This window comes from Leptonotus elevatus, chromosome 4 (assembly GCF_054856555.1).
Source record: "Leptonotus elevatus isolate MCC_2025b chromosome 4, RoL_Lele_1.0, whole genome shotgun sequence".
NCBI classification, from domain to species: Eukaryota; Metazoa; Chordata; class Actinopteri; order Syngnathiformes; family Syngnathidae; genus Leptonotus; species Leptonotus elevatus.
The window spans coordinates 25,309,631-25,322,480 of record NC_141242.1 but is presented as its reverse complement, the minus strand read 5'-3'; positions in this window follow the sequence as shown (position 1 = coordinate 25,322,480).

Here is a 12,850-nt window from a genome sequence, read left to right as displayed (position 1 = left end):
TGCTTCTGTGTAATTTATTTGTCTGATTAAGAAACATCAACACCTGCTAACTAAACTCACATGCTAACTAAACTCACTCCCATTTGCATGGCCAGATTTCAAAGTAAATGCATTGCACAAGGTGAGTCCTAGCCAGAAGGATACTTACTGTTATGATATGCGATATATAATGTAAATGACATGAAGGCAAGTTGACATTTAATCTGACTCACTGCATCACTGTAAAACATTTATCATTTTAATTTCACATCCTAATTATAACCGGCTGATCTACAGCCTTGCCAGCGTTGAGGATTTTCTTACACCAACCCCCCTTAGTTATTTCTGGAAATGTCAATAGCAACCATAATGCTGAATAATAATGATACTAATATTCTCCATCCGCCATCTCATTAATTCCCTCCTAGATGATCATTTAGCACCTATTAACAGAGGATCCTCATCTGTAATAACCACTCAATTATCATGATCACTCCCATTCAGCTCAGCCTTATAGCAAGTCTCCATAACACCTCCAGACTGATTAAAAAAATAATAATAATAAAAAAAAGTAGATATTGGTAGGAATTACACCTACAAAATATTCAACCATGTTGAAAGGCTCATCAGATGCATTTTCTGTCACCCTAAAATGTAATAAAGTTAAATCAATACGCCGCCCTCAGTGGCGTACAAAGCACATTAGCTGCTTCTATGATCCAGAAACATTTGGCAACAGGCCCTTTCTCAAAATTCATGCCCCCTCTATCCCAGCAGGATTCCCCTTCAACTTGCAACTATTATCGATCGACAATATATTTTCCTCGATAAGGGGGCGGGAGGTAGCTGTGGATGTCCTCCAGATGGATGCCCGGGCCACCAACCAGTTGGCTCCACCCTCTGCACACCCCTGGCCTCACTGAGCAACCTTAAGCAATCATTTGTAAGATGCAAGCACATCAACTTTACAAATTTGGCCATGTTTTGTTTATGTACTACAAAACTCTAAAATGGGGAAATTCTGATTTTACAGCAGCAAAGTGGACTGTAGAATCACATTATAATAATATCAAAAAGTCAAAAATCCCCAAATATGCATATTATCAACATTGGACAATGAAACAGAGCAGCAGGGTATGAGTCAACTTTGACCATTATAAATGCTAAATGCCAAATTGTGAAACAAGCTCTTGAGGAATTACATTAATTTGGGGATAAAATATTACAATAAGTCAAGTAAATTACTACATTGATTAGTAATAAGGATGTTAAATAATTAAAAATATAATTAATAATCGATTATAACTTAATAAGCGGTGGGAGTAATTAAGTTTCACTTCTTCCCACTTAATTTTGGATACGTAAAATTAAACAGTTTTATTTTTCATTTATTGAGCCAAGTCACCCATTTTATATTCTAAAATATCCCAGCACATAACCAAACAAAGTGTCACAAAATGTATGGAATATTGATCAGTTCACCCACACATTAATTTGCTTAGTGTAAAATCATGCTGTCGAACATTGCCGACCGGGTGATAAGGACGATGGGGCATACATGCAACACTATAAAAATAAATAAAATTAATATATCTGGGCGGCCTAGTACCAAGTGCCCCAAGGGACAGGTCATACACCAATGGTTAGGCCACAGGTTTTTAGTTGTATTTATCAATGCATAATATCCACTTCAGTCACTGTTGAGGCTCAAGTCACATGACTTAACTTGATGTCTGACTTATGCTACTACACGTCAACAATTTTAGGACTTGTGACTTGCTTGACTAAAACTTGTCATGAGTCTTGTCTGTTTCCAGGCAACAAAAGTGTGCCATTTGTGTGGGTGTGTGCGTGTGGGTGTGCATGTGTGTGTGTGTGCGCGCGTGTGTGTGCGCGCGCGTGTGCGTGCGTGTGTGTGTGTGTTGACGACCAATAGAGAGTGTACCTGCAGCCCACCCGAGACCCTAATGAGAACAAACGCTTTAGAACATGGATGGATTCATTCAAAGATTATGTTTTTGATCAAATCAAGAGAAGGAGAACAGCAACATACAAAGTTTGTATCTAAAAGATAGGTCATTCCGAATTGGAGGACATTTTGCATCCCACCTAACAAATTGTAAATAATCCACATACAAAATGCTAAAACATCTGAGTAAATTTACTTGTCCTGAGACCCCCCCCCCCCAAAAAAAAACTCCTAAATGCCTTTTTCCATATAAAACTTTTTTTTTGGGGGGGGGGGGGGGGGGGTTCTACTCATTGAGAGAAAGCTAACATTGATCCAGATTTGCAACCCTGTTGCTGTGATAAGAGTGACGGAGTTACACTAACAGAGTTGTGATGAAAAAAAAAAAAAACTGTAAAATTGATTGGTAAGATAAGCTAATCAAGCCTTTGATAGTTTATTACCTATTATTGATGAATATGTATCGGAAAATCAGAAAAGTGGAACTATGCAACCCACTAAGACCGGCTACAATAATTTAGCTAATAATGATTACTGGTCAAATATTAACCCAGCTTAAAGTCACCTGTGCGTTTGTTTTGGGAAGACTAAGGCCCTGTCCAGACGGAAGCAAAGCCGGCTTCGTTCCTCAAACAAATCCCGTACACACAGAAGCATTTCAAGACTTGCGTGTGTCCAAAAGAAGACGCTGAGGACGTTTAACAGCTGTAATGTATATGCCAAGTCTGGAGTGGCGCTGTATCACAGGGAGTTAACGGAAAGCATAGAAGAAGAATCAGCAAAGAAGACAAACACTTTTTCCCCCTAACTTTATTGCAATCTACAGAACAAACATGGCTTTGCGTGTGTCAAAACAACATGAAAAACACGAACACAGGAGAAGTGACAATGGTGGGTGATTCAAGTACAACACAGCTTGTTGAACGTGGGAATAAAGAAGCAAAATATTTTGCTGCATAAGCACGACACGGCTATCCGCCATTGGGCAAAAAATGTTTGTGCATTGTGTTGTTTAGCACTGTTGAACTGTCAACCACATTATTTAAAGTAATAACACGACTACGGGTTATTAGATGGACAAGCGATTAAATTTGTTATTAATAGTTCCTAGTGAGAATTCATTGTGTATTTGATATTAAGCGAAATGGTAGCATCCCGATTTTAAATTTTGAAAATCTGTCAGTCAATGGCGGAGGCACGTGGTGGCCATGGGTGGCCATGCCACCCCCCCCCCCCCCCAACAAAAAACCCCGCCCCTCCCCGGCCACCCCACGCGCTGCCCGTTTTTTGCATTTTACAAAGTCGAACAGAAAATAGGGTTGTGTAAATTAGGTAATAAAACATGGGAGATGTCAGTGTGTTTTATCAATAGCCTGATTTGTCATAAGCATTGCCACAAAACACTGTGTAGAACAGCATCTTGTGTTCACTGTGGTGAAGTAAGTACATAGGTAAAAGGCTGTTCTCAGCTACATTTTTAAACAGCTTAAGTTCATTTAGCCTCGTTTCATAATTCCTGGGCAAGAGACAGCTTGCCTGTAGTGTAAAGAATAATAATTTTGCGCCTCTAAGGATTTAACATCAATTCAGCTGCTGCCAACATAACATTTTAGCTCCAGTACCCTCCAGAATCACATGTTAATTAGTGTTGATTAAGCTTATTCTGTGTGGGACTAAAGCCTCTCATGTTCAAGTCATTGCTGGAGCTTGGTCAACTTGTCAAGAAGTCAGCGGTGGGCTTTGCTGCACAAAGAGAAGAATATCAAATAGATGGTTGCAGGGCTCTTAGCATGCACCATCACGCTGTTTGAATTCGCAAGGACCACAAAGCTTCGTGTGTGACGCAATTAAATCTCCCCAGGCCATTTTCATGATTACAAAAAGAAGCCAATGTATGAAGTCAACCTCGCTGCTTTAGTTATCTTGTAAGACATGAAGGTTTTATTAGCATAGCCTGACCTTTCCATGTTACTCTAAACGCACCAGTAATTTTGTTATTTACAATCCCTGCACAAACACATACTCCCACGTTACAACAGCCCTGCCATCCAAATCGAGAACCACCAACAGTACCAAGATGATTTAATCAAAGACTATGTATGTGGTCATGCGTTTCTTCTCCTGATGCAAATCAACGAGTCTTGGTTGTCATGGAGGCATGTTAGGAGAGATTGTTAACACGCTTGCTTGAGCTATGACTTTGATATGATTTAACTGAGGAAAAACAAGCAACATTTTGAATTTCTGTTCTACATCAAGCAACTTGTATTTATCCTTCACCTGCTTTTAACTCTCGTGAAGCCTGTCGCGCACAATCACATATCATTATCTTCAATGATCTCTGCAAGCACACTTAAAGATTCATCAAAGAAAAAACAAGCAATGTCAAATCCCAAACTGCCATAAACTTCAGCCCATACTTTGTGTCTGTGGGTAAAATATGAGTAAAGAGCTCTAAGCAAATCATCATGTGTTATGAATAAGAGGTTGTTGTTATTTTTATACAAGTACCACTTCACTGCACTGCTTGCGATTTTAATTATGTAGATCTTCTAACAGGCTGTATTCCATTTACAAGGGATTAACAGTAGCTTTGTACAAATAAAGTCAGGTTGCATTACATTTAAAGGAATTACCTCAGATTAGAAGCATCCTGGGATTTGTTTCCACTTTGTGAGCTCTAAATCTCTACAGGATACAAATGACAAAACAAAGGCCCTGTAACACATTTCTAGAATACTAGACGTATGTGACAGCTGAACACGTTAATGTGTTGTTTTTGTCATTTTAAAGCTACACTTTTTTTTTAACTCTCTCAATACATATGACGTATCAATACATCATAAGTGTCATAGTCGCCGCATACACATGAGGAATCAATACATCATAAGCTTTTTTTTTCTTTTCAAAAATGTATGTTCCATGTTTATATAGCAAAAGAACACAATATTCTGTGGGCCATGCAACATCCAGTACAACAGCTGGTATTGAAGGGGGTTGTTCCAATGAAAATGGCTAGTATTCAATGAGTTAATTAATTTTGTATATATATATATATATATATGTATATATATATATAAATATATATATATGTATGTATATATATATATATATATATGTATGTATATATATATATATATATGTATATATGTGTGTGTGTATATATATATATATATATATATATATATATATATATATATATATATATATATATATATATGCAAAAATGACAAAAAAACAACAACAATATTGACTTGGCTCATCATGGAACTTGAGTGGCCAAGTTCAGTCCTCGAGAGCCCCTATCCAGCCTGTTTTCCATGTTTCTCACCACTAACGCACCTGATTCATGATCAGGATCATTATCAGGCTTATGCAAAGCTTACTGATGAGCTGATTATTAGATTCAGCTGTGCTGAAGGAGGGAGACATGGAAAACAGGCTGGATAGGGTATCTCAAGGACCGAACTTGGCCACCCCTCTACTACTACTACTACTACTACTACTAATAATAATAATAATAATAATAATAAACTTTATTACAGACTCAAAAAGGTCCAGGTAAAAGCGAAAAACATTACATAAAAAGGATATAAAAGGCACATAAAAGAACCATTCACAACATATTTACAATGGAATTAGTAAAGGTCACTCTAAAAACACAAATAAAAAGTCAAAAGACCTCAGAGGAGACTATCATACCAATGCGTCCAAATTTTCGACAAATACTGTGTAGTGCTAAATTTTATGCTAATCAAAGCCATGATTATGGAATTCTCAGATTTTATTTTGTGTATGTTTGAGGGTATGCAGTCAAGGCACGTCTCCCATCTCTATTGGATGAAGCGCGAGGTGTGACTCTCCACAGACACTTCCTCCCAAGACATCACGATGAGCACAAAAGAGAGCAGCGTCATCCTTAAGCATCCATTCCAATTTCCCCCAAGGTCACTATAAAAACTAAATTTTGGGGGAAAACAGTACATCACACAATATATTTTACTGTAAGGTATGGTAAATTAAATGAATCCACCATAAACTGGCGTCACGTATCACTAGATGGAGCCTGGACTCGGAGAAATAATTGGCCCGACATGCAGATTGACTACCATCTTGAAGCGAGAGTCTCGAAATGGTCCAATTTCTAGCCAGATTACAATTTTTTTTTACTCAAAAATAGTGAAGACATGGCCCACCCTCCTCTGCCTCAAATTGGCTGCTACTCGTTGCCTTCACTGATTAGATTGGCTAACTTTGGGCATGAGGACTGGTGAGTCAATCGAAGGCAGAGTAGACATATTTTCAGGTCAGTTCCAAAACCATTCCACAAATTAAATTTATTTTCCTACATTCTTTCTATTTCAATTGAATTTACCATCATTTTGACCTGTTGCGTGGTTTGTCTAATACCAAAAACTATCAACTTGGTTTTGTTTAAGTTTAATGATAATTTAAGTCAAAGCAGTTTTTTAATGTGTTCAATTCATTCTCCACAGTAGTCAGAAGCTGCTTCAAGTTCTCTCCTGAACAGTAGAGAGTTGGCTCATCGGCGAATAAGACACTTTTGAATATTTTTGAGACACAACAGATATCATTTATATACAATATAAATAATTTGGGGCCTAGCACAGACCCTTGGGGGACTCCATAAGTAATCTTCAAGTATATTGTTAAACTGTAAGTTATTATCCAAATAACTTTTCATCCATTTATATGCCAAACCTCTTATGCCATGGAGCCATGGTGTGTTTTGTTCTTAGTCTTGTTTCTGATGTGTAAGTTGTTGGTTTTATTTTTTTGTCAAAATAGTCTTGGAAGATTGCAAAGACCGAAAGATGATCACTTATATCATTAATAAGAAGTCCACTTTCTATTTTATGGTCAATTTTATTTATAAATATATTAGTGTAGCTGTATCAATTGTTATTCTGCTAGGTTTCATAATTACAGAGAATAGATTATTACTATACATTGTATTTATAAAATCAGTTTTATGATGCCCACTCAGATTTAACAAATCAATGTTAAAATCACCACACATTATTTGTGTTTTTTTTAATCATTTGTGTATCTGAGAATGTCCATTAGTTTTTCATTAAATATGTCAAGACATGATCCTGGTGTCCTATACATGCAAATTATAATGACATTTGGTGCATTTTTAATTTGTACTTTTAATTTGAAGGTGAAGTGCAAAAAGGGATTCTGTCACGACGGGTGCGGTTTGGTGGAGGACCCAAATGCAGGGAGGAAAAATAGCCAGGCAAGGATGCAGTTGAAACAAAAAAGGGATTTTAATTTCTATAAAACAAAAGCGAGCTTCCAAATTACCAGGTAAACCAAAACAACAAGGCAAAAACGGGCAGCATAACATGGGGAAAAACAATGAACAGACACAGACAGAGGGGAGACAGCAGACTAAATACACAGACACTAACGACACAACAAGACACCTGGGGCAAGACACAAGTGGCTGAGGGCACTGATTGGATCACACGAGGAAGGGCAGAATCACACTTAAATAAGACCAAGGGAGACACACAAGGAAAACAGAACCCAAAATATGACAGAACCCCTCCCTCGAGGGACAGCTCCCAGACGTCCCTAACACAAAAAAGTCCAAAAACAGGGCGGGCGGAGGGGGGCACGGAGGCGGGAACCTGGCACACCCATCAAGGCCAGTCCCGGACACCAGACGAGGGGAGCCCGGCGGCGCCGGTCCGGAGGGCGCCCCGGACGCCACACTGGAGCAAAGGGCAACCACAACGTGCGCCGCCAGATGAGAAGACAGCAGTGGGACGTGCACCTCCTGTCCACACTAAAGGACTTGAAGCCGCCATGGAAGAGGTGAAGAGACTTTGCACGAGACCTGAGGCTGCCGTGGAGGCGGCAGACCTGGATCGGGGGCCCTGAGGCTGCCGTGGAGGCGGCAGACCTGGATCGGGGGCCCTGAGGCTGCCGTGGAGGCGGCAGACCTGGATCGGGGGCCCTGAGGCTGCCGTGGAGGCGGAAGACCTGGATCGGGGACTTGGAGCGGCGGCAGACCTGGATCGGGGACTTGGAGCGGCGGCAGACCTGGTTCGGGGACTTGGAGCGGCGGCAGACGTGGTTCGGGGACTTGGAGCGGCGGCAGACGTGGTTCGGGGACTTGGAGCGGCGGCAGACGTGGTTCGGGGACTTGGAGCGGCGGCAGACGTGGTTCGGGGACTTGGAGCGGCGGCAGACGTGGTTCGGGGACTTGGAGCGGCGGCAGACGTGGTTCGGGGACTTGGAGCGGCGGCAGACGTGGTTCGGGGACTTGGAGCGGCGGCAGACGTGGTTCGGGGACTTGGAGCGGCGGCAGACGTGGTTCGGGGACTTGGAGCGGCGGCAGACGTGGTTCGGGGACTTGGAGCGGCGGCAGACGTGGTTCGGGGACTTGGAGCGGCGGCAGACGTGGTTCGGGGACTTGGAGCGGCGGCAGACGTGGTTCGGGGACTTGGAGCGGCGGCAGACGTGGTTCGGGGACTTGGAGCGGCGGCAGACGTGGTTCGGGGACTTGGAGCGGCGGCAGACGTGGTTCGGGGACTTGGAGCGGCGGCAGACGTGGTTCGGGGACTTGGAGCGGCGGCAGACGTGGTTCGGGGACTTGGAGCGGCGGCAGACGTGGTTCGGGGACTTGGAACGGCGGCAGACGTGGTTCGGGGACTTGGAACTGCGGCAGACGTGGTTCGGGGACATGTGCTTGGCTTGGCAGTAGCTGGGTGAACATGGCTTGGGGTGGCGTGGCTGAAGCAGACTTGAGAGCAGGAACTGGAGCCACATCAGCCTGCCACCATGGGGAGTGAGGAGCAGCAGGGATACTAGAAACCGAGGATACAGAGACTGAAGGAACGTGACGAGAAGAAACGGGATTAGGTAAGGAACCAGGTGAAGTGGGGACTAAGTATTGACGTGGAGGTAATGTGGGGCTATGAGGTGCACAAGATGGGGACCGGAGTGATGAACTTGGCGGGGACCGAGGTGACGGGGGGGTGACATGACCCGGTGTTAAAATAATCCGCAAAAGAAAACCGTGACGAAAACATGTAAAGGTCTATGCTGGTGAAAAAAATCCAAATCAGTGTCTCAATCGGAACTGGAATCTGTAAGTGCATTAACCAAAAAACAGCCTTCTTCATCATCATCTGTGAAGTCTGTGTCTATGAAACAATGGGGTGACAAAATGGTGTCATAGGGCAGGGACTTAAGTGAACTAAGGAGATCGGGTGAATGGGGAACAGAGGATAAGGCGGAACCAGTCAGAAAAAGTACCTACATGGAGGGAATGGGATTGGGTGTCAGGCTGATGGTGCTTTCGAGCCGTCCGACGGCGTGCCGGTCGGCAACGGGAGCTTCCCGCTGGGTCTGATCGTGGTCGGTTCATTCTGACAAGGAGGCTTGGTTTGATGGAGGACCCAGTCGCAGGAAAGCAGGACAAGGAGGCGAAGGTGAAGTGCAAAAAGGGATTCTGTCACGACGGGTGCGGTTTGGTGGAGGACCCAAATGCAGGGAGGAAAAATAGCCAGGCAAGGATGCAGTTGATGAAGCAAAAAAGGGATTTTAATTTCTATAAAACAAAAGCGAGCTTCCAAATTACCAGGTAAACCAAAACATGGGGAAAACAACAAGGCAAAAACGGGCAGCATAACATGGGGAAAAACAATGAACCGAGACAGCAGACTAAATACACAGACACTAACGACACAACAAGACACACCTGGGGCAAGACACAAGTGACTGAGGGCACTGATTGGATCACACGAGGAAGGGCAGGATCACACTTAAACAAGACCAAGGGAGACACACAAGGAAAACAGAACCCAAAACATGACATGTATAATTGAAAGTGTATTTTCCATATTTATATTTTTGTTGAATTGATCGTCCATATAATAGTCGCAAGTGAAACTGCAGTAATCATTTTTGTAAAAGTGATGGTCTGGGTCCAAATTATTCTCAGGGTCAAATGTTTTGTAGTCAGCGTATTCAAATGTTTTCAAGTCCATATTATTTGTGTTCATCATGCTCATCTTTCCTTGTGTTACTGTGCTGCTGTTGCTATGTACTTGTGGTGTATTTTTATCATCATCTACAGTGAGTTTATTGTATTGAATGCACTGGAGATTGTATATTTCTCATGCTTTTGGTGGATTATTTGCCTTTACTGAGTTTTGGTGTACTGGTGCGAGCATGAGTAATCAACTTGTCATGTCATGACAAAAGCCCAAGTGGAGCCCTGTGGGCTTTTTCCCCTATGGCATAACCCCGACTTTCAACTTAACAACCAATCGTTTTATTTAGGTGTGTGGGAGCAGAAAGGAATTATACATCTCCACCATCTCTTCACAGATAATATGTTTATATCATATACATCCTTGCTCCAAAAATACTAAATAAAAAACTGAAATTTTTTACATTATCTGCAAGTTAAAAGTATGATAAAGAAAACAATTCCAACACTTCAGGGTACGCTTCAACCGCCTGTTTTAGCTAAAGATATGACCAAGCTTTCTCCGACAACAACAAAAAAACTCTCAAAAATATATGTTACTTTCATATACTGATAAAACGTCTTTACCCATCTCGAAATGGGAAACAGACTTGTCTATAGAAAAATGGGAATAAAAATAATAGTGTTACATTTATATTTTTGTTCAATGTAAATAGATTTGTATAAATATACTATTACGTTATTGTCATATTATTAATTATTATATATAAAAAGATAATATGATATATAATAGGCGGCCATGGCTGTACATACTGTACCACAGAAACGTCATAAGCAAGCATAAAGATAAGTCAGGGGGACAGGTGCAGTGGAGTGCAGTGTTTTATAGAGTAACGAATCACAATTTTCTGTTTGGCAGTTTGATGTTTGGTAAGGGCTACCTAGTACCTACCACTAAGGGTGAGTGGCGTCAACCCACTAGTAGGGAAATGCTCATTTCATTATTGATCCCACCAGGAGATTTTGGGCAATTCTACATTTGCAACTATTTGGGAAGTCGCTGGGGGGGGCTGGGGGTGATGAAGACTTCCCACATAGTTGGGGGGAAGTCAGTGAGGAAAAATGCGTTGGGGGGGTGGGAGGTAGTCCTCATTTATTTTCCCCCAGCCTGACTGCACACAAATGCACGCAGCCAGGTCTTGAGGGCAATGACTTCAACCCCACCAAACACCTTTGTTTGGAATGAACTCTCGTGTCCGAAGGCGTATAAAATGTTACGTAAAGTACAGTAAGTGCAAAAATTGTTATTGTTGCAGTTGAACCAACTTCATAACAATCCCACTAAACATCCGACGTCCAACGGACCTCCAGATCATGTCCATATCATGTCAGCCGGTCATGGACCGTATTTCTACGTCCATATGACCGCTAAAATAGGTTGACATATGACGTCTAACCATGGCTTTAATATGAATGTTGATATGATGTCCCAAACTCTTGTACATGAGCACAAAAAAATATCATATACGCTATAACATAATTTTTTAACCTTTATTTTTATTTTTAAACATGCATTTTTTTGTTAATAAAAAAATATATACAAATTAGTATTTTATTGTTATTTTTTGGACTCGAAAGTTTACGTTTCGACACATATGTGGAAATTCATTCTATCCTGCGTGTGGTGTATATATAGACTCCACCTCCCTAAACTCTCCCATATGTGCATTCTCAGAGTAAGTGTATTGTGATCTGTCAATAGCAGCAGGATCTGTTTTTTTTTTTAGCCATGCGGCTGAGAAATGGTACACGTTTCGGCTGGGCGCTGTGCTAGATGCTAGGAGCTATAGCTAGCCACGCACCGACGCCACGGCTGGTGTTCGTTGCCACTGTTTACATGTTTCAAGATACTTTGGTAAAGTAATTATTCACCTCTTCATATGTTCTCCTTTTCAGATGTATGCTAAAGCAGTGTGGGAAGAGGAGAGCAAATAAGTGGAGGGCACGGTGCCATTCATCTGGACTGAACCATCCGATGGCCACATAGCAAAGCACACACATGGCTTTAAAATAAACAAATAAACAACAACAACAAACTGGATTAGTACGCTATATTTTTATTTCTTTATTGAGCATTCTCATGCATGATTTCACATCATTATTTTAGTCATTTTAAATGATGAATATAAGCCTACAATTGTTTAAATTTGGTCTACATAAAAGCGGCAAATGTCCACATGACCTATTTTGAACCCGATTTCAACTTTGCAGAGACATTTTATATATGTCACTAATCTACGTTGAAATGACGTAATCTGATATTGCAATCTGCACCCAAATGACGTATTTTCTACGTATGCCCATTACGTAGAAACAACATTGTTTCTACGTCGGCTTGCTCAATGAGATGCCAATGAATTAAAAAAGGCATGTCATCAAAGCTTAGTCTGTAGGGAGCATTGTGTCAAAAACAGTAGAGTGAGAGGAACATACCGGTAATTGTTTGATTGTCTTCTACAGAGTCATAAATTATACAGCACATGTGATTCACAGTTAACACACAATAACATATTCAGTTCGATAATAGCCAGCTTTGTCTTTGCTCAACTTGTACGCTTAAGTGACTTTCACAGTGAAAGCACAATTTCAACACACATTCCATTCTAAGCTCAATTTAAAAATACTGCCTGACTGGCCACAGTTACAAATTCAGGGTTGATTTATGTCACCCAGCTGCAAGCGTGCTGTCCACTAGTAGAATCATTATGTCATCCGATGGAACCATTTTTGTCCCTCTCTTGTCCCAGAGGTGCTTGATGGGGCTAGGTGTCAGTGTACATTGGAAACAGTTTCAATACAGCTGCCTAGTCAGCTGTATTGTCATGCTGGTACACACACAGGAAGATGATTCTAGGCTGACTTGTACTTTA